The sequence below is a fragment of the Bos taurus genome, chromosome 25, assembly GCF_002263795.3.
Source record: "Bos taurus isolate L1 Dominette 01449 registration number 42190680 breed Hereford chromosome 25, ARS-UCD2.0, whole genome shotgun sequence".
In the NCBI taxonomy this organism is placed as follows: domain Eukaryota; kingdom Metazoa; phylum Chordata; class Mammalia; order Artiodactyla; family Bovidae; genus Bos; species Bos taurus.
Window position 1 is genome coordinate 20,561,745 of NC_037352.1, and position 27,436 is coordinate 20,589,180.

At 42.8% G+C, this 27,436-nt stretch overlaps 1 protein-coding gene and 1 long non-coding RNA gene across 2 annotated transcripts in view; both read left to right on the forward strand.

Moving 5' to 3' along the window:
• HS3ST2 (heparan sulfate-glucosamine 3-sulfotransferase 2) overlaps window positions 1-27,436 on the forward strand; it is a 117,017-nt gene that overhangs the window by 87,755 nt on the left and 1,826 nt on the right. The window lies entirely within an intron of this gene.
• LOC132343854 (uncharacterized) lies at window positions 13,963-15,136 on the forward strand. Its single transcript, XR_009492853.1, has 2 exons — window positions 13,963-14,355; window positions 14,993-15,136. It is a non-coding gene; the product is annotated as an uncharacterized lncRNA (long non-coding RNA).

Below are 27,436 nucleotides of genomic sequence, written 5' to 3' on the forward strand. Positions count from 1 at the left end.
CACTAGAGTCAAAACACTTGGGTTTATATCCTGGCTTCACTGATCAGTACTTTGGGTCTTTGGCAGATTATTCTTTTGTGCCAAATTTCCTCAAATTTCCTTTCGTTGTAAGGTTAATACAAATACCTACCTAGTGATACCATGATGAGGTTTAAATGAGATAACAGATATGAAAATAGTTAGAACTATGCCTGCCACATGGCTCTCAATCAAAGTTAGCTATTGAAGAGGACAGATTTGTGGTTGCCAAGAAGAAGGGGAGGACAGGGAAATATTGGGTTTGGGTACCAAATGCAAATTATTACATATAGGGTAAATAAGCAGTGAGGTCCTGATCTGACTGAATAGAACAAGTGGGCTTCCCAGGTTGGCGCTAGTGGTAAAGAACCTACCTGCCAGTGGAGGTAGATATAAGAGACGTGGGTTCAATCCCTGGGTCAGGGAGATTCCCCTGGAGGAGGGCACGGCAACCCACTTCAGTATTCTTTCCTGGACAATCCCATGGAGAGAGGAGCCTGGCTACTGTAGACCAAAGGGTTGCAAAGAGCTGGACACGACTGAAGCGACTTAGCAGGCATACACCGTATAGAACAGGGAACTCTACTCAATATCCTGTGATAAACCATAATGGAAAAAGAACATGAAAAAGGAGTATATGTATAACTGAGTCGCTTTGCTGTTCACAAATCACAACATTGTTAATCAACTATACGTCAATAAAACTTATTTTAAAAAGCCAGCTATTGATACTATTTAATCCTTCAAGTCCCTGTGGGTTAAAGATATATATTCCTTTTTCATGTTGAAGATGCAGCCTTCCTGGTTTCTTACGGTAATTTTTTTCTTAATTAGTGATGGATGTTGAATTTACTAAGTGCCTTTTCAGAATCTGTTGAGAGGATCATTTTTTTTTTTCTTATGACCTATTTCTACACTGAGTTATGATTCTGTATTACATGTAATGATATGGATCTCAGCAGGATATGGCAGCTTTACTCTTAATAAATTGTGCTTTGGTAGATATTACTTGGAATCTTGACTGGTCAGTTTCTCTTAAGGGGGCGCTTCCACTTGCCGGCTTGAGGTAGATAAGCTGCCTGTCAGCATTCTGGCAGGTATCTCACCCCACCCCCACCCCCACTTCACCTTGACAATGTCTGGGGGCTGCCTATTTCAGAAGAAGGATCATGTTTCCATCTCTGCCCTGCTGGAGAAGTGGCTCCAACCTGGCTGTAGGGCTGGGGAAGAGGAGCTCTGCAAGTCCAGTTGCTGTTTCCAGAGAGTTCTAACATTGACTGTGCTTCTGCCCACATCTATCACCCCGCCTGGGTCCCTGGTGCCTCCAGTTCCAGAGCTCTGGGAAGATTCCACCCTCTTCTCCTTAGTGATGCCCCCTTCTCCCTGCAGCCACTTCAGCTTTCTCTTCCAAAACCAACACCCCTCGCCAGTCAGCCTCCCTTCTTCCACAAGCGAGCCTCTCTTCATTGTCTGCCACCAACTCTTCACCCATTCTCTTGATATTTTGACTTCATGCATTCTGTCTCTTCATGATCGATTTAGCGGCAACAGAGGAGGAGAGATGGCACAGTGTTTGAGCTCCCATGTCATATGGAAGTACTACCATGAATGGGAACTTTTCTCAAAATTAAATGCTGCCCCTTGTCTCATTGAAAGTCTTCTGTCTTGGAGTCTACTTTTTCTGATATTAATAACGTGACTTCGCTTTCTTTAGACTGGCATTCTCCTGCTGTATCTGAACCTCTCCACTTTCATACAAAATGTTTCCATCCTTGTGTTCTGGGGTGGTCTTGTAAACACAAATATGACTGACTAGGTTTTATGTTGAAATGAGAAATCTTTACTGTTGTCATTCTTTAAAATTATGGGGTTTAGCCTATATCCGATGATTTTTGATATTAACACAATCTGTACTTCTGTCATCTGCTGTGTAATTTTGACTGTTTTCTCTTTGCTTTCCTTTCCTGTCTCTTTTCTTATATGAGCTGCACTTAATTTACTTTTTTTATTTTCCAGTGCCTTGAAAGATACATGTCCTGTTTGTAATTCTTCATTGTATGTTTCTCCAATAGAGCAAATGAGTAGGGGGGACTCTCTGCCCCTTCCCTCCCCCTCTTCCTCTGTTGCCAATGTCTTTGTGGTGATTTAACCCTGGATTTTGAATTTGATTGGTCAAATTATTTATTAATTTTTCAACTCTATCGAGGTATAGATTATTACTTTTTACATCTAATTTTTAAAGAAAAATATTGATATTAAGAGCTAAAATAAGTACTTCCCTGGTGGTTCACTGGTTAAGAGTCCGCATTTCCACTTTAGAGTGCACAGGTTTGATACCTGGTTGGGGAACTAAGATCCCACATGTCCTACAGGATGGCCAAAAAAGAAAGAAAGAAAGAGTGCTAAATGTGTTAGTTCTTTGAGCTCCATAGTTGGTTCAGTCCTAGTCTGTCCTTTTATGTACCACTTCCCCTTTTCCCAGTTCCTTCACACCATCTCTCAAATCACTGCTTTTATTTTTAAGAAAACTTTTTGGAGAATGAGGTGGAATGCTTTTCAAACTTATAGTGCTTTTCTTTTGCCTTCGCAAGTGAATTGTCTAAATATTAAGTATTTGGAGTCATTTTTTTTCCCACAGAACTCTATAGATGGGACTGCCCTGGTGGTACAGTGGCTGAGACGCCACACTCCCAATGCAGGAGGCCTGGATTCAGTCCCTGTCAGAGAGCTGGGTCCCACAGGCCTCAACTAAGAGCTTGCATGCCACAGCTGACAAAGAAAAAGCCTACCCGCCACAGCTAAGGCCTGGTGCAGCCAAATAAATAGATTAGTGAATAAATATTTTTAAAAACTATGGATGATGATCTGTGTTTTCTAGCATTTAATGCTGCTTTAAAGTCCGTCTCTGGCTTAAATTTGTAGAAAAGCTGTTTCATTTGCTTTATCTAGCTTGGATATCAATAATACTTATAGAACTTCTGCATTTCCCATATAATTTTAAATGTTTGCCCTGATGCATGTTTGTACAGATAGATGATTGATGTACAGATAGATGTACAGATAGATTGATGTACAGATAGATGATTGATGGATAGATGAATGGATGGATGGATTCACGGATGTAAGTTTTATTTTGTTTGGACTAAGCTGACCTTTTGATATGTCCACGTTGCCCATTCTTTTACCTCTGGAAATGCCTCTTTAGTGAAATCTTTTGCCTGTAGCTCTATTCAATTTGTTTCTGGTTTCCTCTTCAATAACATCCCAAACTATTCTTTGCTAACGACTACTCTGTCGCCTCTCCTCTTCCACGTCGCCTCTCTCATCAGTTCAGTCTTGTGGATCTTTACTTGAGAAGCCCAAGATCAGGCTCAAGTTTGTTCTGATTTTTTATTTTCTTCGTTGTTAGGCCTCCTCTTGACTGCTGTCAGTGTGGTTTGCTAATGCGTTTTTAGATTCTCGACAGTACCATCTGACCTCATCTATACCTGTTTCTGTCTTACCCTATTGTCTTTTCATTTCATCCTATGGTCTTTCCATCCAAGCCAATGCTCATCTGTTGATCTTCTGCTCAAATGTCCACTCTGCGGTTTCTCTGACCTCTCAGTCCCTTGTTAAGCTTGCTTTTCTTTCCCCCCACCCTGGATTGTAATTATGTATTTCCCCATTTGTTCCTTATGTCCTCCACCAGACCAGAGGCTCCATGAGGGCAAGGGCTATATCTATCTTACTTAGAGCCATGGCCTCAGCGCCTGGCACAATGGCTGGCAAACATGGGTACTTAATAGTTATTTGTTGAATGAGTCTATGTCTACATTAGTCTGGCTTGGACTCCCTTTGGCCAAAATAACTTGTCTGAGCCAGAGGTTCCCAAACTTCTGTCGTCATTAGTATCGCCTTTCCCCCGAATATTCATATACCATTTGTACTATTATTTTCTTAGTATTTGTCTTCAGATCAAGTCACGTTTTCTATGCTCACTGCATGTTTAAGCCTCATCCTAAGTAATAAAATTAAAGTTTTAGTTCTAGTTTAAACTAGATGTTTAAATGCTCTAGATGTTCTAGTTCTAATTTTCTAAAATGCATTAAAATAAACACAAAAGTGTTTTTAAAAATACAGTTTTCATCCACGAATCACTTGCACACCAGAGATGATGTGCAGAGATGATAGAACTTTGGGAAACCCTTTCTAAAGAGCTTGGGCTGCTGCATTTCTTCACGGTGCCCAGGTCTTCTTGCTTTAGGCTTTGCTTCTTCCCGTTATTCATTTGACAAGCACGCGTCATATGCTTTTTGGCTGCCTGTGGTGGTGTGTCCCAGTGACAAGGACTGAGACTCCACACTCAGCAAGGAAACAGTATCCCTTCCTGATGGGTGTGCAGACTAACTGGGAGGAAAGGCAATAGGTAAACAGATATGCGAGAGAATTACGGATCATGCTCAGTGCGGTGAGGGAAATGAACCATGGGGTTTACAGAGTGACATTTGAGATTGGTGACATTTGAATAGAGACCTGAGAATGAGAAGGACTGAGCCATGGAAGAGTCAGGGGAAAGTGTGCTAGGCAGAAAAAGGAGAAAAGGCCTAGAGGCAGGAGAGGGTAGGACGGATGGATTTGAGAATGTCAACTAGCTCGTCCTGCGGGGTGTCCTGAATACCTTCCAGAACAGAAATGTAGAGCTGGACCATTCTATACCACTGCCTGGACACGAATCCAGATTTGCACAGTTTGGGCAAGGCCTGTAGAAGTATTGTTGACTCAGTAACCGTACAAGTGCATCTTTGACCTGGATGATATCTAAGCATTGGATATACAACTCCCAGGGATTTGCCCAAGAGAGTTGCTCTCCTTCTTTGGAATTGGGATGAAAACTGACTTTTCCAGTTCTGTAGCCACTGCTGCATTTTCCAAATTTGCTGCCATATTGAATGCAGCACTTTAACAGCTTCATCTTTCATGATTTTAAATAGCTCAACTGATTCCTGGGTCGGGAAGATCCCCTGGAGAAGGGATAGGCTACTCACTCCAGTTTTCTTGGGCTTTCCTTGTGGCTCAGCTGGTAAAAAATCCACCTGCAATGCGGGAGACCTGGGTTCAATCCCTGGGTTGGGAAGATCCCCTGGAGAAGGGAAAGGCTACCCACTCCAGTATTCTGGCCTAGAGAATTCCATGGACTGTACAGTCCATGGGGTCGCAAAGAGCTGGACACAACTAAGTGAATAGAAGAAGAAGAAAGAAGGAATTCTATCACCTCCACTAGCTTTGTTGGTAGCGATGCTTCCTAAAGCCCACTTGACGTCACACTCCAGGATGTCTGGCTCTAGGTGAGTGACCACACCATTGTGGTTATCCAGGTTATTAACCTTTTTCAGGGGGACCATAAAAAAGGCTAAACTCTGAAGAATTAATACTTTCAAATTGTGGTGCTGGAGCAGACTCTTGAGAGTCCCTTGAACAACAAGAAGATCAAACCAGTCAATCCTAAAGGAAATCAACCCTGAATACTCATTAGAAGGACTGATGCTGAAGCTGAGGCAACAATACTTTGGCCACCTGATGCAAAGAGCAGACTCATTGGGAAAGACCCTGACGCTGGAAAAGATTGAGGGTAGGGGGATAAAAGGTCAGCAGAGGATGAGATGGTTGTATAGCATCACCAGTTCAATGGACATGAACTTGGGCAAACTCTGGGAGATAGTAAGGGACAAGGAGGTCTGGCATGCTGCAGTCCTTGGGATGGAAAAGAGTTGGACACAACTGAATGACAACAGCAACATTGCTCTCCTTACTCCCTGGATGATCAGAAAGCCAGCCCCTGCTCACCCTTGGAACTGCTGGGCTTCGTGTATTCTGAAACACCTGCCTCTTTGGGAGACAAAATGAAAAGGACTCCTGACGGTGGCTAACTTCTCCCAGGGAGACAACAGGGAACTGAGGCCAGGCAGGAGGTGTTGCTTCCAACAGCTGCAGTTGGATCACCTCCCACTAGAGGGCACTGCTATGCTGCAGGAAGTGGGGGCAGACTTGCAGCTCTCAATCCTGAAAATTTTAGTACCCCATGAAGGCTCTGGAGTGTGAGATTGTAAGGCTTGGTGTTAAAAAAAGAAGATGAACTCACTGACTCATCCAGCCTTTGGCTGAGACATTTGTAGATGCCTGGAATGCATTCAGACCTGCTGGGGACAGCAGACAGGTCCTTAGCATGGATCCAGGCACGGGTGGAAGGTGGGGCCTCCGTGGACACTGCAGGCAGGGAATACTGGGAGGTGAAGGTGGAGGTGAAGATGCACAGGCCGGGGGGCGGGAAGGACGGTGAAGTTGGCATCAGAAGGCCACTGGGTTGACTAGCTCCATCCTCCGCGTGGGGCTGGTCAGTGTGAAAAAAACATGTTTTTGGCAGCAGGATAGTGAAGATGTTTCATTCTAACAGTTTCTATATTCTGTATGCTGCAAACTCATCTGCTGAGAGGGGCAGAACAGGGCAGGCTTTGATCATTGGCAGAGTATGGAAAAGGTCTGAAAAAGCTGCTTGCAGAATGGGAGAGCAAGTTGGCCAGAGGAACTTGGCAGAATTGCTGGCTGTGCTGAGGCCCCAGTGTCAGGAATCAGGTTTTTGAAATGCAGCCATCCTGCCAGTTTCAAACACTCTCCAGCAGCACTTTCCCTTCTTCCCCTCCATCTGTGTTCACTTTGATTGACTTCCAGAGTCTGTAAGGAGGATGAAGGTCCCCTAAGCCACCCCTTGGAACCACCCCTGCCACTTGGTGGAGCAAACTGGCTCAGAATGGATGCTGGCAAGCAGGGTCTACAGAAAGAAAGATGCTGAGCTGCTCCTCCTTGCAGCTCCAACCATGAAAAAGGAAGCTGTGATGGGTCCTAAGCTGGCAGGGACCAATGTCAGAATGGACTGGATGGGAGATTTACCAGTTGGATTCAGTTATGGATTAGATGGGGCTTCCCTGATAGCTCAGTTGGTAAAGAATCTGCCTGCAATGCAGGAGACCCTGGTTCAATTCCTGGGTCAGGGAGATCCCCTGGAGAAGGAAATGGCAGCCCACTCCAGTATCCCTGCCTGGAGAATCTCATGGACAGAGGAGCCTGCCAGGCTACAGTCCATGGAGTCGCAAGAGTTGGACACGATTGAGCAACTAAACCACCACCATAGATTAGATGTGAGTGTTGCTGTAACTAGTGGCTGTTGGGGCCATTAAGTGAGACATAAAGAGATAAGTGGTAAGGAGAGGAAAAATAACTGAAATGTCAGGAGAAGGACTGGTAAGAGGGGTAAAGGGGAAACCAAGGCATTGTGTTCTCAAGGCCAAGAAGGAACATGTTCCTCAAGAAGTAGGGATTGGGGTAATGCCTTGGATACCACAGAGGGCAAAACAAGGCCAGGACAAAATGGGACTGCTCAGAGAGAGCTGCTTCAGAGGGTGAGGAGGCAGAAGGCAGATGTGACAAGTTGGGGATGAATATGAGCGGAGGAAGCAGAGCTGTTGAGATTTCTCTCAAGAATTTTGGGAAGAAAAGGAGCCCTATAGGGCTGTATTGGGAGTTCATGAGGAAACAGATGATTCGCTTCTTGAAAATCAGAAAGACAAATCTTACAGCACAGTAGTTAATAACACTGTATTGCATATTTGAAAGTTGCTAAGAGAGTTCCTAGGTGGCTCAGTGGTAAAGAATCCACCCAATGCAGGAGACGCAGGAGATGTGGGTTCCATCCCACATGGTTGTTGGAAAGATTCCCTGGAAGAGGAAATGGCAACCCACTCCAGTATTCTTGCCTAGAGAATCCCATGGACAGAGGAGCCTGGTGAACTACAGTCCATGGGGTCGCAAAGAGCCGGATATGACTGAGCAACTGAGCACTCACACAGCACAAGAGGGTAGCTCTAACAAGTTCTCATCAGAAGAAAAAAATTGTGCGTTGGTAATGGGTGTTCACGAGACTTATCGTGGTGATTTCACAAAATATCCATTCATATGTTGAATCATTATGTTGCACACTTGGAATTAATATACTATTATATGTCAATTATATCTCAACTTTAAAAATAACTAACTAAATAAAAGAACCAAAAAAAAAAGACTTAAACTAATGGGGAGAAATGAGAGAAAGAGGAACCCTTTGATGGCCAGATACAGCACTTTGTGGTTTACATGGGCCCCTTCCGTGTTCATCCAGCTTAGCCCTCACAACAGCCAGGGGAAGTCCACCTTATTATCATCTGCACATTGAGCTGAGGAAATTGCTGTGAAAGTCACAAGGCCAGGAGATGGGAAAGCTGGGCCTCCAATATGGTTTTCTGAATTCACATCATCCACAGTTCATGATCCATTGCCTGTGTACTAAGTTGTTTCAGTCGTGTCTGACTTTTTGCGACCCTATGGACTATAGTCTGCCAGGCTCCTCAGTCCATGGGATTCTCCAGGCAAGAACACTGGAGTGGGTTGCCGTGCCCTCCTCCAGGGGATCTTCTGGACCCAGGGATCAAACCTGCACCTCTGACGTCTCCTGCATTGGCAGGCAGGTTCTTTGTCACCGATGCCACCTGGGAAGTCCCCCAACATCTATTAGCCAGTCCCAACTATGTAATTTGTGCCAGGATGGCCAGCACCTGGCTACTCATACTGTGGGCCACAGACCAGCCTATCAACCTCACTGCAGAGCATTTTGGAAATGCAGAATCTCAGCCCCCTCCCTAGACTTGTAGAATCAGAATCTGCATTTCAACAAGACCCCAAGGCAATACAAATGCATATTCAAGTGCGGGAAGGGCTGACCTAGGGATCCACTCCCAGGGCAAAGGGAAAGTAGGCTTGGGTGTGGAGAAGGAGCTAAACCCAGATTGAGAGAGAAAGTGAGAGTCTCAGAGTTACCCCCAGCAGGTCCCCTGATAGTGTCCCCGTGGTCAGGCCAGGCTAGCCCGCAGATGGCACCTGAGAAATTGACGTCCAGTTGCCCGGAAACTTATTGGAGCTGTAGGTGCAGCAGCAAAATCCATTCATTCAACACCCACGGTCACCCTTCCTCCTTTCCAAGCCCAGATTCTGGAGAGCGGAGCTGTGCATTCCCAGCCTGACAGATCCATGCTTTAGACCCACACCCAGGCTTCGCCAGACACGGCTTCTCCAGACATGTTTCCTCCCCCTCACTTCTCAAAACTGCTTCCATGCCGGCTATCTTCTCCCTAAATAAGATCAATGGAGACTTTTTAACATAACATTTATTAGCTAGTTTTTTTAAACTACAAAGGGGGAAAAAATCCAATAAGTACAGAGAAATCAAGGTGAAAATTAAGTCCGTTCTACACCACAGGCCGTCTGGGTCCCCCAAGGTAATCACGGTTAACAGTTGACGGTGTATCTTTTTAGAGATGGTGTATGCATGTCAATGGTGCGATCTGTGTGTACATTTTGTAGGTAAATAGGCACACACTGAACTCGCTGTTCTGCGTCTTGCTTCTTGTTCGCTTAATAATACATCTTGGACTCCTTTCTGTGTCAGTTGCTATAGATCCACTTTATTTTTTCACAGCCATAAAACAAGCTGTTGTCTGACTTCACTAGAGCTTATTTAACCAGCTTCCTACCAATGGACATGTAGATTGTTTCTGTTTACAGATTCTGTTTACAGATTCTCTTTCTGTTACAAACAGTGCTTCAGTTATCAGGTCAATGCCAGCTGCTGTAACAAACAAACCCCAAGAGAAAAGTGTGTGTCTTGCTCACGATAGTCCAAAGGGGTTGTTTCCCTAATTATCAGTGGTCTTCATGCCCCTTCTCCCTTTTAAACCTTCCAAGGCCTCAGAGTTCTTGGCATTTAGCTTGTAGATGTAAAACAAAATGAAAAGGACACACCTACTTTGTAAACATCTGGGCCTGGAGGTCACAGAGTTAGAACCAGCCACAGGGCCGCAGGAGGTGCTGGGAGATGTAGTCCTTGGCTGGGCCACCACCCTCTAGAGACAGAGCTATACAATGGAGTGAGAGGCAGGGATCTTTGGTGAATGCCTCCCCATCTCTGCCATACGTTCTTGCACACAGGTCTTCACACACTTGTACAATTAAATTTCCAGAAGTGGAATTGCTGGGTTAAAGGGTATGTGTGTTTTACATTTGGGTAGATAATATCTAGGGCTTCCCAAGTGGTGCTAGTAGTAAAGAAACCGCCTGCCAATGCAGGAGACATAAGAGACGCAGATTTGCTCCGTGGGTCGGGAAGATCCCCTGGAGGAGGGCATGGCAACCCACTCCAGTATTCTTGCCTGGAGAATCCCATGGACAGAGAATCCTGGCGGGCTACAGCCCATGGGGCTACAAAAAGTTGGACATGACTGAAGTGACTTAGCATGCACACATGCACAGATAATATCTAATTACCCTTCTAAAGATGTATTGATTTACACTCCCTCAAAGTATTGGCAAGTACTTTGTTCTACACACTCTTGCCAGCAATACTTGTTATAATTTATTGATTTATTTGGCTGTGTCAGGTCTTCATTGGGACACACGGGATCTTTCACTGCGGCACAGTAGCTGTGGTACGCGGGCTGAGCTGCTCCACAGCATGTGGGATCTTAGTTCCCTGACCAGGGATCGAACCCACATCCCCTTTGTTGCAAGGCATATTCTTAATCACTGGACCACCAGGGAAGTCCTAACAACTGTTATAATTTTAAAAAGTACATTTTCCAGTCATACAGGTGAATAATATGATCTCATGATCTCATCTTAGTTTTAATTTGCATGTCTTTAATTTTAACAGAGACGGAGTATCTTTTCTTAACTTTATTTCCCATTGGTAACTCTTTAGATATTAATTTCTCACAGCCTGTGTTCCTTTACTCCACCAGCTGGTTCTTTTTCTTATTAATTTGCAAGGACTTTGAAAAATATATAAAATATATAAATGCATGCTGCTGCTGCTGCTAAGTCACTTCAGTTATGTCCAACTCTGTGCAACCCTATGGACAGCAGCCCACCAGGCTCCTCTGTCCACAAGATTCTGTAGGCAAGAATACTGGAGTGGGTTGCCATTTCCTTCTCCAATATAAATGCATATATAGATATTAAAAATATATGAAATCATCCTTTGTTTCCCTATCTCATATGATGCAAATGTTTTTCCAGTGAGTCATTTTCCCATTATTTTATTTATGGTATTTTTCCATTCCAGAGACTTACATTTTTTATGTATCTAACTTTGCAGGCTTTTCCTCCATGAGTTTTGTCTCGTGCTTAGAAAGGCTGTCCATGTGCCAAGATTAATTTTATATTCTCACGTTTTCTTCTAGTGCTAGAGTCACACTTGCTTGAATCCGGATTTTGCAACTTGCTGCGTTGATTCGGTGACTGACTTCAGTTCTCCATGTCCCAGATTCCTCAGCTCATAAAGAGGAATAGTGAGTGCTGGGCTCATGGAGTTAATGTGAGGACCAAGGGAGGTGGCTCATACACAGAGTAGCGCATCTGACCACTGGTCCCTGAATGAGAAATCTTAGCTATTAGCTTGTTCATGATGTCCAGGGCATCAGTGACCCCATCTCTATCAGCTTGGGCTGCTATCACAAAAATGCCATAGGCTGGGAAGCTTCCATAACAGAAAGCTATTTCTCACAGCCTGGAGGCTGGAAGTCCAAGATCAAGGTGCCAGCCAATTTGGTTCCTGCTGAGGACTCTCCTTCTGGTTTACAGACAGACATCTTCTTACTGTGTCCTCACATGGCAGAGAGGGAGAGATCATCTCTCCCTTTAAAAAAAAATTAATTTATTTTAACTTTTTATTTTGCACTGGTATATAGTTGAGTAGCTCAGCTGGTAAAGAATCTGCCTACAATGCAGGAGACCCCAGTTTGATTCTTGGGTCAGTAAGATCCACTGGAGAAGGGATAGGCTACCCACTCCAGTATTCTTGGGCTTCCCTTGTGGCTCAACTGGTAAAGAATCCGCCTGCAATGCGGGAGACCGGGGTTCAATCCATGGGTTGGGAAGATCCCCTGGAAAAGGGAATGGCTACCCACTCCAGTATTCTGGCCTGGAGAATTCCATGGACTATACAGCCCATGAGGTCATAAAGAGTTGGACGCGACTGAGCAACTTTCACTTTCATAGTTGAGTAACAATATTGTGTTAGTTTCATGTATACAACAAAGTGATTCATTTATACCTATACATGTATCTATTCTTTTCCCAATTAAGTTGTTACAGAATATTGAGCAGAGTTCCCTGTGCTATACAGTAGGTCCTTGTCACTTCTTATAAGAGCATTAAGGCCTCCTGTCTTGTGAACTAATTACTATAGGTCCTGAACATATAAATTTGAGATGAGGATGATGGGGGACACAAAAATCCAGTCCGTAGCAGACCCTGTGTATTGGCTGATGTAGGCTGGGTGCCCTTTTTTTCAAGGTGTACAACATAATGATTTTGGTATAAATCATCATGGTAGACACAGATGGCACTGGCGGTAAAGAACCCACCTGCTAATGCAGGAGACATAAGACATGGGGGTGGGGTGGGGGTTGATCCCTGGGTCGGGAAGATCCTCTGGAGGAGGAAATGGCAAACCTCTCTAGTATTCTTGCCTGGAAGATCCCATGGACAGAGCAGACTGGTGGGCTATGGTCTATAGGGTTGCAAAGAGTCAGACACAACTGAAGCAACTTAGCACACATGCATGCAAAGTGATTGTGAAGTGATTATCACAATTGGGTTAATGAACATATCCATCACTTAGCAGAGTCACCATTTTTTTATGTGTGTAGTAAGAACACTTAAGACCTACTCTCTCAGCAGATTTCAGGTATGTAACACTGGAATGTGAACTCTTGTCACCAGGCTGTTCATTAGATCCCCAGATCTTATTCATCCTCAACTGAAAGTTTGTACCCTTTGACCTTTATCTCCCCATTTCCCTCTCCCCACCTCCAGCCCCCAGCAACCACCATTCTGCTCTCTGGTTCTGTGAGTTCAACACAGAGATCCCATCAGTAATTGAAATCATATAGTCACTGTCTTTCTGTGCTTGGCTTATTTTACTCGGTCATAAAAAAAGAAGGAAAACCTGCCATTTGGGATGACGGGGTGAACCTATAGGACATTATGTGAAGTGAAGCTACATGCCCATTTCTTCTGGTTAACAAGTGGCAAAACTCACACTCCGCTCTCTGATTTCAAATCCCACACTCACAACCAGCCGCTAAAGTAGCCTACTGCTCTCCAAACATCTCCATGTGGATGTATCAGGCAAGGAGGATTCTATTCTGGTTTCCATCTGGCACCTGGTGGGACTCAAGACAAATCCAATGTAGCTATCACTGGGGAAATGTGCAGTAGAAGAGGCAGGCAGGGTTACCCTGTCTTCTCGCCATCACCCTGGGGTACATGCCAGAGCCCAAACCACTTGGGGGTTAATGCTCCAGGGAAGAGACTGTGCCCAGACACTTACATCAGCTTCCCTTCTCATGGAGTAGAGGTGAGAACAGCCTTGTCAGCTGGGAGACAGTCAAACTATTGGACACCAGGCAGGCTGGACTGAGGTGCCAGCTGTTTACATGAGTTATCGGGGAAAGCCAACTGCCCAGGCCATGGGGACCTTGATGACTGTCCGAGATGGGGTTCAGGCCTGGCCCCTCCTAGCAGAAGAGGAAGCCGCCAGCCCTAGTGGGAAGCCAAGTTCCATCAGCCCCTCACACTGGGAAAAGGGGAGCCCCTCTCACCCCTTGATTTACAAGGCTGTCATCTCCTTGAGGATCATGCCTGTCTTTGTATCCTGGCATACAGCAGGTGCTCAATAAATGTGTGTCCAATGAATGAGAACATGACTACATACCAGGCCCAGGATAGGCACTGTCGACAGAGACTTGATGGTGGTGAGCCCTGCCTTTTGTGACCTAACACTCTAGGGTGATGACAGATAATGTGTGAAAAATGAGTTATGTCTATAGTGAGTCCCATGGAATCACAGGGATAACAAATACCTAACTTCTGGAAAGAGGGAGATAATAAAGGCACAGTCAGGGAAGCCTCTCTGGTGGAGGTGATGATGAGCTAAGGGCTAAGGCATGAAGAAGTTCTGCCTGACCAGCTACAGAGGCTTCCCCCAGAGGCCACAACACATCAGATGTTGCTTGGCATGAAAAATGCAATTTCGGGGGAGAACTCTAAATAGTCCAGTCTGGCCAGAGCCCAAGATGGCCATGGGCTGGATCAAGAAGAGCCACCTAAATCCTGTTAAGGCCTTTATCCTGTGAACAGTGAAGAATTACTGATGGGGTTCAAGCTGGGACTCAGCGTGGACTCAGCATTTTCCTCCCAAGTCATATCACTGTAAGGATTTGAGCCAAGGTCTTGGAAGGAGGGGGTTCTGAGATACCAGAGGGGCTGCAGGTCTGTGCTCACAGGTGCTGTGCCTACGCTGGCCAGCACGTGGAGGGGGAGAGGGTTTAGCAGGTTTATTTTAGAAGAACCAGTTTCCTGCAGGAAAGACTTTCCCCGCCTCTTCCGTTCCTAATTATCCCTCTGGAGACGGCAATTTTTTTTTTTTTTTTCCCCAAGGAGCCTGGTTGCCCAGCCAGGAGCTAATAAATCACCGAAGTCCCCCAGGCAGCCAGGCCTTTTAGAGCACACTCATGGGGTGCACAGATTTAGCAGGAAAGGAAATCTTCTGGTGAACCCTTCCGGTGATAATCAGGGTAAGCCAGCCCCGAACACCACGTCCCCATGTGGACAATGGGGCCACAAGAGCTGCCTCTGTTCTACTGAGTGGGTCAGAAAATGCCATTTCCGGAGAGTCTCAAACTGACAAGACAGTATTTGGATTTTTTTTTTTTCTTTCTTTCTTCTTTTGGTAAGGGACACAGAAGTCTGTGATTTTTTTTCCCTTGGGGAGAAGACATAAAATGGACTTTGGGGCACAGATTTCTACCAGACCAAAGCCTTGCCTTTATTTTTTTTTTCTCTTCAGCAAATATTGACTATGCGCCTACTAAGTGCCACTACAACTGAGAGAAAGACAGCAGTGCTCTTCTCTTGGAACTTCCCGTCTATGGTTGGGCTGGGGGAGAGCAGAGATATCCTTCAAATAAATATTTAATGTCTTAGATAACAATGAGTGTGATCGCATTACTTACGAGGATGTATTTTATTAAGACCATGCTTCCCAGGCTTCTCTGATCATGAGTCATGGAGCAGGGGGCTTGTTAAAATTGTAGGCTCCTAGGCTGCGCCCTAAACCCACTGAAGCTGGATGTACCAAGCTCTTTTCCTCTAAGGAGAAAACACTTCTGAGCTACTGTATTAAAGGCTGTGCAGCTAAAGGAACATGCGGTCCTCAACCATGGTTCTTAGCCCTGGGGGCCCCCTGGGATCAGCTGGGGAGCTCTGAAGTCTCAGGTGCCCAGGTCTCTGCAACGCCGCGCCCCTCCCCCCCCCCCCCACTACAGAGATTCTTATTTAATTACTCTGATACAGTGGTATGGGACTTCCCCGCCTGCCAATGCAGAAGACATAAGAGATGAGAGTTTGATCCCTGAATCAGGAAGATCCTCTGAAAGAGGGCATGGCAACCCACTCTAGTATTCTTGCCTGGAGAATCCAATGGACAAAAGAGGTTGGCAGGCAACAGTCCATAGGATTGCATAGAGTCGGACACAACTGAAGTGACTTGGCACACATTAGCACGTGTGGGGGTATTTATCGCATCTAGTTTGACTTCCCCACCTCCTCCCTCTCAGCCACACTGCAGATGACCACAGTCCTGTCCTCTTTCAACATCAGAGGGAACCTGGGCAAAGGATCCTGTAGATGGCAAAACAGAAATGGCGCAAGATCTGTTCCTTTTAGTCTCATTTTACCTTCTTGTACTGGGAAGTTTTGGCTGAAGCAGAACTTGAGTTCCCCCTCAGCTCATGAACCTGAGCACATGTGGCCATGATGAAATTTTTTAAATGACACAGTGATCCCTTCACCCCAGGACTATCTGCTGGAACCTTCCTCTGCCCAGGTTCAGAATGCCAAGAAAAGGCCAGGCTTCATAATTTCTGGTAACTTCTAAGGACTCGCGGTAACCTCTCAGTAGGCACCTACCTTTGACACTAGATCTTTGATCAATTTCTTGAGTACCTATGTTCTGCCAGGTTTGTGCTAAGAAGGCAAAAATGAATAAGAAACATGCCCAAGATGCTGATGATCTCTTGATATAAATGGATGTGTACTTAGTAAGTACCACACAGTGGGATGAGGTCTTAATAGCTGGATTCAGGAAGTGTCATGAAATTATTTTTTTGAAAGTGTTCACAGAGGGTGTGACTTTTCCTTTGGATTTGGAAAGGTGAGTAGACGTTTGCCAGGGTTAAAGAGACCAGAAAGATGGTCCAGAGTCTTTAAAAAAAAAAAAACATGAAAAGACAGCATGTGTTTGGCGAGTGAATTTTGTGTTCAATATAGTTATAAGCATCAGATTTCCAGGAGGTGGCAAGAGATTAATTCTGGAAAGGTAGACGGCAGCCCTGAGTACCAAGTCAAGGAATATGGGCTTTATTCAGAAGAACGGCTAATGGTTGACAAGATTGGATTTGCTTTATTTTTTTGTATTCTCAGTAGATATTTTATGAATCAAGATGCAAACACCAAAAACGTGGAACCCAACATTCTTGGCAGATGCTTGCCTATCTTCTTATGGAGAAAGATGTTTACAACTCTCAGTATTGACTCGTCTAAATATTTTATCACTGTGACTGCATTCGTTCACTTTATTCTTTAAATTTTTATTGGAATAGAGTTGCTTTACAATGTTGTGTTAGTTTCTACTATTCAGCAAAGTGAATCAGCTGTTACAAATACATATATCCCCTCTTTTTTGGATTTCCTTCTCCTTTCGGTCACCAGAGAACAGTGAGTAGGGCTCCCTGAACTATACAGGAGGTTCCCATTAGTCACATTTACACAAGAGAATGGATTTGCTTTAGCATGATTCCCTTGGCAGACACAGAATGCAGAATGGATTGAAAGGGAGAAGAAAGTAGAAGCATGGAGGTCAGAGAGAAGTCTGTTGTCAGAGGAACAGATGAGGTGAGCCTGAGGTGTGTGAATGGGGCCAGGAGATGGGGGAAGACTTGAGAACGTACCAGGAAGACAGACATTAGACGTAAGAAGGATGTGAGGTTTTTGTGCTTTGTAAGCATGGGAGGAAAATGGCAAGTTCATTACTGAGATGAGGTGTCCAGTCCACAGACAGTTGGACAGTCCAGTCCAGAGTGTGGGAAACTTGGAACTGCAGTTACAGAGCTGTGAGGAGTAACAGCTCCTAGGTGGTGCTAAAGGCTAGGGAGGAATGGGGTCATCCTGGAAGATCACGTAGAATAAGAGAAAGGGGAGATAGACTCCTGGGAAGGCTCTCAGTGATTTGGGGAGAGTTGAGAATGTGGAAGGGGATGAGGGCTGCAGTGCATATCTGGATTAGATTGCTGGCTTCACGTGAGCCCTAGAAATACTGATGGAGACATTACTTGTGCCATGGCTATGGTAGCCTTTGCAGAGGGAGATGCAAATAAGGTGCACCTGCCCTACCTCGTGCAGTTTATAATCAAGTGGGGGTGAGCTTAGCTTAGCATAGCTTCCACAGAGAGGAAACCAGGCACGTTAGAATTCTTGGGTTCCAAACAACAGAAATGGACTCTGATTAACTTCAAGTAGTAAAAAAAAATTTCTTAGAAGGGTGTGCAGTAACTTATAGAACTACAGAGGAAGGTGGGCAAACCAGGTCTGGGAAAGGGCAAGAACCAAGAAAGCTGAGGGATTGGGTAAGAGAGACTGCTGGGGAGGCTCCTCCAAGCTCCTGTGTCTGGCTGGAAGATTGAGTCCACTTTCCGTCTTCATCATATACTTTTTGTCAGTCACACGCCCTCTCCTTGAACTGCTAAGAGTTTATCCAAAGTAGGAGTGGTTCCTTTGAAAGAAATCTGGGGGCTACTACCAGATGTGGTGGAAATTGTTGCTGAGCAGGTTCACATAACAGATGGGCGGCAAGTCCAATTGGTGAGTGTTAGACCACTCTTTCTGTCATTTTTGCAGAGCCATACAGAAACAAAAGGAGACCGAAGCTTAAAAGGGTTATGCGGGTGAGAGAAAAGTTCAGCTGTTTGTTAGCAGCTGGAAACAAATCAGCAAAATTTGAACAATGGCATGAGGAGGAAAAATGAGCCTAAGGAAAAGACTAATGCCCTCTTCCCACCACAGATCAGAGAGGTGTGTATCCAGAGTCTCCTTGTGTGTTACCATCACACAGCCTCTATTCCAGTGACCTAATGAGAAATAAATATGTAAGGCATCCTTTGATGGAATAGAGAAAATTTGAAGTACACATTTGACTGTGCATGATACTGTTTGCAGTGTGGTGTTTATGTCTTCCCTAGTAACTGTAATTTGGTTTTGTAGCTGATATGCCAATTAGGAAGGGTGGAACTTCACTTTAATGCACAGCTTGGGGAGTGATGTGACACCCTGAAGATCACTGGAATAGGTCAGAAGTTTCCAAACTGGTAGCACAGAGAGGTGTTAATTGGCGCTCCTGGCAGAAGTTCATAGCTTAGCCAGATAAGCTTGGGAAATGCTGCAACCTGTTTTCCTCTCTTGGATATTCACTGGCGTATTAAAGGATATTGCAAAGAGATATGTTTAATGGCTTATCAGGTCAACTTTTTGTGTGTTGAAGGCCTTATACCCGCAAAAGCCTTGGAAAGTCCCTAAGTTTAAATGCACTGTCACGGATATGTAATTTCATCTACTCTGTCATTAAGGCCAACACCTCATTCCAAGATCATAAAATAATGCAGGCAGATTTCTAAGAAAATCCAAAGAATTTGATTCAAGTGCGCCTGTGATTATTTGCTAAGAATGATATCCTCAGTATTAATAAATACTATTAAAATTTTCAACCCATCCGGGTCTTTTACAGACTTGGGGCTTAGATGCAAAATATTAGTTGCATCAGCTTCTCAGTTGCAAAAAGAACTTGAAGATTCAAGGGGAAAATGGGAGGTTTGTATGGAGGGCAGCTGAGTCGGGGGTGGGGGTGGGGGAGGGATCTGAGAGCACAGGTGGGCAGGTGAGCCCCTGTGTAACTTGTCCTCGGAGATTAATGGTGGTGGTGGTGGTGGTGATGTGAAGATGATGCTATGGAAATGATTGCTTCCTGGGTCCAGAGAAGGTTTAGAAGAAAGTGAAATAAAAAAGAAAGTGAAATCAGATGAATTTAAATATCACGTACAATGAATCTGAGACTATGGTAAAGACAGAAGGAAAGAAGGTTATGGTCTGTGTTTTTTTCCTGTGGCCACCATGACAAATGCCTTGAAAAGAAGTGTCTTAAAACAATGGAGATTTATTCTTTCAGGTTTGGAAGCCAGAATCCTTAAAAGCAAATTGTCAGCAGGGTTGGTTCATCCTGGAGGCTCTGAGGAAGAATCTACTCCATGCTTCTCTCCTGGCTTCTGCCGGCTGCCAACAATGCTTGTCATTTCTTGGCTTGTAGACATATCACTGCATGCTCTGCCTTCATCCTCCCATTTCCTCTTCTCTCTGTGTCTCTTCTCTCCTTCTCTTCTCTTCTAAGGATATTCCTTACAAGGAACCCTAATCCAAGATGATCTCATCTTGAGATCCTTAATTTACTTCCTAAGGCTGCAAAGACTCTTTTTCCAAATAAGGTCCCATTCATAGGTTCTGGGTGAATGTATCTTTTGGAAGATCATCATTCAATCCACGACATAGCCCTAGAGTAGAATTTCAGGGTGAACCTTTTCAGAATTAGGGCAATTCCAAGGACAAAACCTAACGTATGACCATGAGGAAGAGTTTGCTAAAAGAGAAGATAAAATGGAGATATTTGGCCAAAGACCTGTGAGGCCAGGTTACGGAAGAGATGACTATATGGCTGGGACAAAGAAGGCTAGACACCAGATGCCTCTATTCATAGGACTGTGAAGCTGCCAGCTGTGGGGTCTGGGAAGCCATAATGTTAAGAACAAGTGAAGGGTGGGACTTCCCTGGTGGTCCAGTGGTGAAGGCTGTGCACTTCTAATGCAGGGGGCATGGGTTTGATGCCTGGTCAAGGAACTAAGATCCCACATGCCATGCAGCACAACCAAAAATAGATAAATAAATAAAGTAAACAGTTTTTAACAAATAAATAGGGAGTGGGGGAAGGGTGATTGTGTATTGGTGGTTCTCACCTTTATTTTCACATTGAAATCATCTGAGGAGCTTCAGAAAAGCACCCACCCCCAAATATTTTTAATCAGTTAGTCTAGAATGGGGCTCAGACATCTGTGTATTTTTTTAATTTATTTTTTTATTGAAGGAAAATTGCTTTACAGAATTTTGTTGTTTTCTGTGAAACCTCAATATGAATCTGCCATAGATATACATGTATCTCCTCCCTTTTGAACCTCCCTCCCACCTCCCTCTCCATCCCACCCCTCTGGGTTGATACAGAGCCCATGTTTGAGTTTCCAGAGCCAGACAGCAAATTCCCATTGGCTATCTATTTTCAATATGGTAATATAAGTTTCCATATTACTCTTTCCATACATCTCACCCTCTCCTCCCCTCTCCCCATGTCCATAAGTCTATTTTCTATGTCTGCTTCTCTATTGCTGCTCTGTAAATAAAGTCTTCAGTACCATTTTTCTAGATTCCAAATATGTGCATTAGAATATATTTATCTTCCTCTTTCTGACTTCACTCTGTATAACAGGTTCTAGGTTCATCCACTTCATAAGAACAGACTCAAATGCATCCCTCTTTATGGCTGAGTAATATTCCAGTGTGTATATGTACCACACCTTCTTTATCCATTCACCTGTCAATGGACATCTAGGTTGATTCCATGTTCTAGTTATTGTAAATAGTGCTGCAGTGAACAATGGGATACATGTGTCTTTTTCAATTTTGGTTTCCTCAGGGTATATGCCTAGGGGTGAGATTGCTGGGTCATATGGTGGTTTTATTCCTAGTTTTTTAAGGAATCAATACAGTCTTCCATAGTGGCTGTATCAATTTACATTCCCAATAACAGTGCATGAGCATTCCCTTTTCTCTACACCCTCTCCAGCATTTATTGTTTGCAGACTTTTTGGTGATGGCCATTCAAACCGGTGTGAAATGATATCTCTTTGTGGTTTTGATTTGTATTTCTCTAACAATGAACAACATTGAGCATCTTTTCATGTGTTTATTAGCCATCTGTATGTTTTCCTTGGAGAAATGTCTGTTTAGGTCTTTTCCCCACTTTTTGATTGGGTTGTTTGTTTTCCTGGCATTGAGTTGTATGATCTGCTTGTATATTTTGGAAATTAATCCTTCATCAGTTTCATTTGCTATTATTTTCTCCCTATCTGAGGGTTGTGTTTTCACCTTGCTTATAGTTTCCTTTGCTGTGCAAAAGGTTTTAAGTTTAGTCAGGTCCCACTTGTTTATTTTAGTTTTTATTTCTGTTACTCTAGGAGGTGGGTCATAGAGGATCTTGCTTTGATTTATGTCATCGAGTATTCTGCCTATGTTTTCCTCTAAGAGTTTTATAGTTTCTGGTCTTACATTTAGGTCTTTAATCCATTTTGAGTTTATCTTTGTGTATGGTGTTAGGAAGTGTTCTTATTTCATTCTTTTACACGTAGCTGTCCAGTTTTTCCAGCACCATTTATTGAAGAGGCTGTCTTTGCCCCATTGTATATTCTTGCCTCCTTTTACCCATAGGTGCATGGTTTTATTTCTGGGCTTTCTATCTTGTTCCATTGGTCTATATTTCTGTTTTTGTGCTGTACCATACTGTCTTGATGATTGTAGCTTTGTAGTATAATCTGAAGTCAGGAAGGTTGATTCCTCCAGCTCTATTCTTCTTTCTCAAGACTGCTTTCACTATTTGGGGTCTTCTGTATTTCCGTATGAACTGTGAAATTTTTTGTTCTAGTTCTATGAAAAATGCCATTGGTAATTTGATAGGGATCGCATTGAATCTGTAGATTGCATTTGGTAGTGTAGTCATTTTCACAATATTGATTCTTTCTACCCAGGAACATGGAATATCTCTCCATCTGTTTATGTCATCTTTGATTTCTTTCATCAGTGTCTTATAATTTTCTGTGTACAATTCTTTTGTCTCCTTAGGTAAGTTTATTCCTAGATATTTAATTCTTTTTGTTGCAATAGTGAATGGGATTGATTCCTTAATTTCTCTTTCCGATTTTTCATTATTAGTAAACAGAAATGCAAGTGATTTCTGTGTATTAATTTTGTATCCTGCAACTTTGCTAAATTCACGATTAGCTCTAGTAATTAATTTTCTGATACTATCTTTAGGGTTTTCTATGTAGAGAATCATGTCATCTGCAAACAGAGAGAGCTTTACTTCTTCTTTCCCAATCTGGATTCCTTTTATTTCTTTTTCTTCTCTGATTGCTGTAGCTAGGACTTCCAGAGCTATGTTGAATAACAGTGGTGAAAGTGGACACACTTGTCTTGTTCCTGATCTTAGGGGGAATGCTTTAAGTTTTTCACCATTGAGAATAATGCTTGCTGTAGACTTACCATATATGGACTTTACTATGTTGGGGTAGGTTCCTTCTTTGCTCATTTTTTGAAGAGTTTTAATCATAAATGAGTGCTGAATTTTGTCAAAGTTTTTTTCTGCATCTATTGAGATTATCATATGGTTTTTATCTTTTAATTTGTTAATATAGTGTGTCACATTGATTGATTTGCATACATTGAAGAATCCTTGCATTCCTAATATAAACCCAAGTTGATCATGGTGTATGAACTTTTTGATGTGTTGCTGAATTCTGTTTGCTAAAATTTTGTTGAGGATTTTTGCATCTATGTTCATCAGTGACATTGGCCTTTAGTTTTCTTTTTTTGTGTTGTCTTTGTCTGGTTTTGGTATCAGGGTGATAGTGGCCTCACAGAATGAGTTTGGAAGTGTTCCTTCCTCTGCAATTTTTTGGAAGAGTTTTAGAAGGGTAGGCATTAGCTCTTCTCTAAATGTTTGATAGAATTCTCCTGTGAAGCCATCTGTTCCTAGGCTTTTGTTTCTTGGGAGATTTTTGATCACAGCTTTAATTTCAGTGCTTGTAATTGGGTTGTTCATAATTTCTATTTCTTTCTGGTTCAGCCTTGAAAGATTGAACTTTTCTAAGAATCTGTCCATTTCTTTCAGGTTATCCTTTTTATTGCCATACAGTTGTTCATAATAGTCTCTTATAATCCTTTGTATTTCTGCCTTGTCTGTTGTAACCTCTCCTTTTTCATTTCTAATTTTGTTGATTTGATTCTTCGCTCTTTTTTTTTTAATGAGTCTAGCTAAAGATCTGTCAATTTTGTTTATCCTCTCAAAGAATCAGCTTTTAGTTTTATTAATCTTTACTATTGTTTCTTTCATTTCTTTTTCATTTATTTCTGCTCAGATCTTTATAATTTCTTTCCTTCTACTAATTTTGGGGGTTTTTTGTTCTTTTTCCAGTTGTTGTAGGTGTAAAGTTAGGTTGTCTAGTCAATGTTTTTTTTGTTTCTTGAGCTAGGATTGTGTTGCTATCAACTTCCCTCTTAGGACTGCTTTTGCTGCATCCCATGGGTTTTGAGTTGTCATGTTTTCATTGTCATTTGTTTCTATAAATTTTTTTAATTTACCTTTTGATTTCTTTAGTAACCTGTTGGTTATTTAGAAATGGATTGTTTAATCTCCATGTGTTTGTGTTTTTTACAGTTTTTTCCTTGTAATTGATATCTAGTCTCATAGTGATGTGGTCAGAGAAGATGCTTGATATTATTTCAATTTTCCTAAGTTTCCTGAGGTTTGATTTGTGACCCAAGATGTGGTCTATCCTAGAGAATGTTCCATGTGCACTTGAGAAGAAGGCATACTCTTCTGCAATTGGATGGAATGTCCTGAAGATATCAATGAGATCCATCTCATCTACTGTATTATTTAAGACTTGTGTTTCCTTATTAATTTTCTCTTTTGATGATATGTCCATTGGTGTGAATGGGGTGTTAAAGTCTCCTACTATTATTGTGTTACTGTCGATTTCTCCTTTTATGTCTGTTGGTGTTTGTCTTATGTATTGAGGTGCTCCTATGTTGGGTGCATGCTGCTGCTGCTACTGCTAAGTCACTTCAGTCGTGTTTGACTCTGTGCGATTCCATAGACTGCAGCCCACCAGGCCTCCCCGTCCCTGGGATTCTCCAGACAAGAACACACTGGAGTGGGTTGCCATTTCCTTCTCCGATGCATGAAAGTGAAAAGTGAAAGTGAAGTCGCTCAGTTGTGTCCGACTCTAGCGACCCCATGGACTGCAGCCTACCAGGCTCCTCCATCCATGGGATTTTCTAGGCAAAAGTACTGGAGTGTGGTGCCATTGCCTTATTTACAATTGTTATGTCTTCCTCTTGGATTGATCCCTTGATCATTATGTAGTGTCTTTCCTTATCTCTTGTAATCTTTATTTTAAGGTCTATTTTGTCTGATATGAGGATTGCTACTCCAGCTTTCCTTTGCTTCCCATTTGCATGGAATATATTTTTCCATCCTCTCACTTTCAGTCTTTATGTGTCTTGAGATCTGAAGTGGGTTTCTTGTAGACAGCATATATACGGGTCTTGTTTTTGTATCCATTCAGCCAGTCTGTGTCTTTTGGTTGGAGCATTTAATCCATTTACATTTAAAGTAATTATTGATACATATGTTCCTATTGCCATTTTCTTAATTGTTTGGAGTTGATTTTGTAGATCTTTTTTCTTCTCTTGTGTTTCTTGACTATATAAGTCCCCTTAACATTTGTTGTAAAGCTGGTTTGATGGTATTGAATTCTCTTAACTTTGGCCTGTCTGAAAAAGCTTTTTATTCCTCCATCAATTTTTTATGAGATCCTTGCTGGGTATAGTAATCTTGGTTGTAGATTTTTCCCTTTCAGTACTTTAAATATATCCTGCGATTCCCTTCTGGACTACAGAGTTTCTTCTGAAACATCAGCTTAAGTATATGGGGTTTCCCTTGTATGTTACTTGTTGCTTCTCCCTTGCTGCTTTTAATATTCTTTCTTTGTGTTTAGTATTTGTTATTTTGATTAGTATGTGTCTTGGCATGTTTTTCCTTGGGTTTATCTTGTATGGGATTCTTTGTGCCTCGTGGACTTGATTGACTATTTCCTTTTCCATGTTGGGGAAATTTTCAACTATAATCTCTTCAAAATTTCTCTCATACCCTTTCTTTTTCTCTTCTTCTTCTGGGACCCATATAATTCGAATGTTGGTGCATTTGATATTGTCCCAGAGGTCCCTGAGACTGTCTTTAGTTCTTTTCATTCTTTTTACTTTATTCTGCTCTTCAGAAGTTATTTCCACCATTTTATCTTCCAGCTCACTATTTGTTCTTCTGCCTCAGATATTGTGCTATTGATTCCTTCTAGAGTATTTTTAATTTCAGTAATTGTGTTGTTTGTCTCTGCATGTTTATTCTTTAATTCTTCTAGGTCTTTGTTAATTGGTTCTTGCATTTTCTCCATTTTGTTGTAAGGTTTTTGATCATCTTTACTATCATTATTCTGAATTATTTTCCAGGTAGTTTGCCTATTTCCTCTTCATTTATTTGGACTAGTTTGTTCCTTCATTTGTGGAGCATTTCTCTACTTTTTCATTATTTTTTGTAACTTATTGTGTTTGAGGTCTCCTTTTCCCAGGTTTCAAGGTTGAATTCTTTCTTCCTTTTGGTTTCTGCCCTCCTAAGGTTGGTCCAATGGTTTGTGTAAGCTTCTTACAGGGTGAGATTTGTGCTGAGTTTTTCTGTTTGTTTTTCCTCTGATGGGCAAGGCTGAGTGAGGTGGGAATCCTGTGATGATTTGGTCTGTATTTTTGTTTTGTTGGTTGTTTAGATGTGGCGTCCTGCACAGGGTGCTTACTGGTGGTTGGGTGATGCCGGGTCTTGTATTCCAGTGGTTTCCTTTGTGTGAGTTCTCTGTGCTGCAATTCATGGGGTCGCAAAGAGTCAGACACGACTGAGCGACTGATCTGATCTGATCTGAGGGTTAGTTCTCTCATAGTCTAGGATCTTGGAGTTAGTGCTCCCACTCCAAAGGCTCAGGGCTTGATCTCGAGCTTTGCGTGGCTCTACATTATTATTTTCTGCTGGCCAGGTACCCCTGTCTGCTCTCAGCTGGTGTTCTGCATGCACTGCTGTGTCTGAAGGTGTATTCCTGATGTATCTGCAGAGAGAGGTGTACTCCATGTCCACCTACTCCTCTGCCATCTTGTTCTCCGCCTGGATGCTTACTCAGTTTTGAACTGAGTTGGAAGCTATCAAGTTTCTGAAAAGATTATAGAACACCTATCTCAGCAGGGCTGGGTTTGTTGTTAATGAATCTCTACAAACAAAATCCGAGTCTTTCAACTAGTAGAAGTTTGCCTGTTCCTTTTCTCAACTGCCAAGTGCTGGTGGGCAGCCAGACCACTGCAGGGAATCTTGAAGGAAAGAACCTCAGGACAAATGGTCCAAGCAGCTGCTAGGGTCTTGCCCCAATATTCCGTGATCAGGATCAGCTAGCCACGAGCAGCAAGTCTTCTGGCTGGCTAAGCCAAATTGATACTGAATCCAAGCTTACTCTGCTTGCTGCATGACAAGCCAATGAATCTGAGAGATGAGGGGCTGAGGCAAGAAAGAGACTTTATTTGGGGGCCAACTGATCGAGAAGATGGCAGGCTAGCACCTCAAAAGAGCCATCTTCCTTTTAAAAAATAAATTTATTGGGTGATTTAATGTGCAGCCGGGATTAAGAAAAATTTTGCTGTCATTGTTCAGTCACTAAGTCATGTGTCCGACTCTTTGCAGCCCCATGAACTGCAGCATGCCTGGCTCCTCTATCCTTCACTATATAAGAAAAACTAATTAAGGGGAAAACACAACTTTCAGAAAGAAATAGCAACTGGAAACCAGAGGTGTTTCCCTTCACAAGGACCTGAAAGAGATACACCTGAGAAGGAGGCATCAGCTTGTCCTACCATCCTCCCTTAAACCTTAAGCAGAACTAGGAAATTACGAGGAGAGCAAGAGGTTGCATTACTGGGCTTCTGACTGAGCCCCTCCCCCATGATATTCTCCCCCCACCCATCTCACCCCTGATATTCTGTGCTTTTCAGTCTTTTACCAGGGATATATTTCAGATGTATTTCAGCAGGAAAAGACATCAGAACTCATTTCAAAAACACATGCTATTCCTACAAAACATGCCTTTCCTCTCCCCAAAAGACTTTCTTAATATATTTGGAGAGATATCTTTTGCCAGAACAATATTCAGTGGCTTCCTTTGTATTTTTTGAATATGTAATAAACACAATAAAAATTTCAAGCAGTGTAAAAGATTAT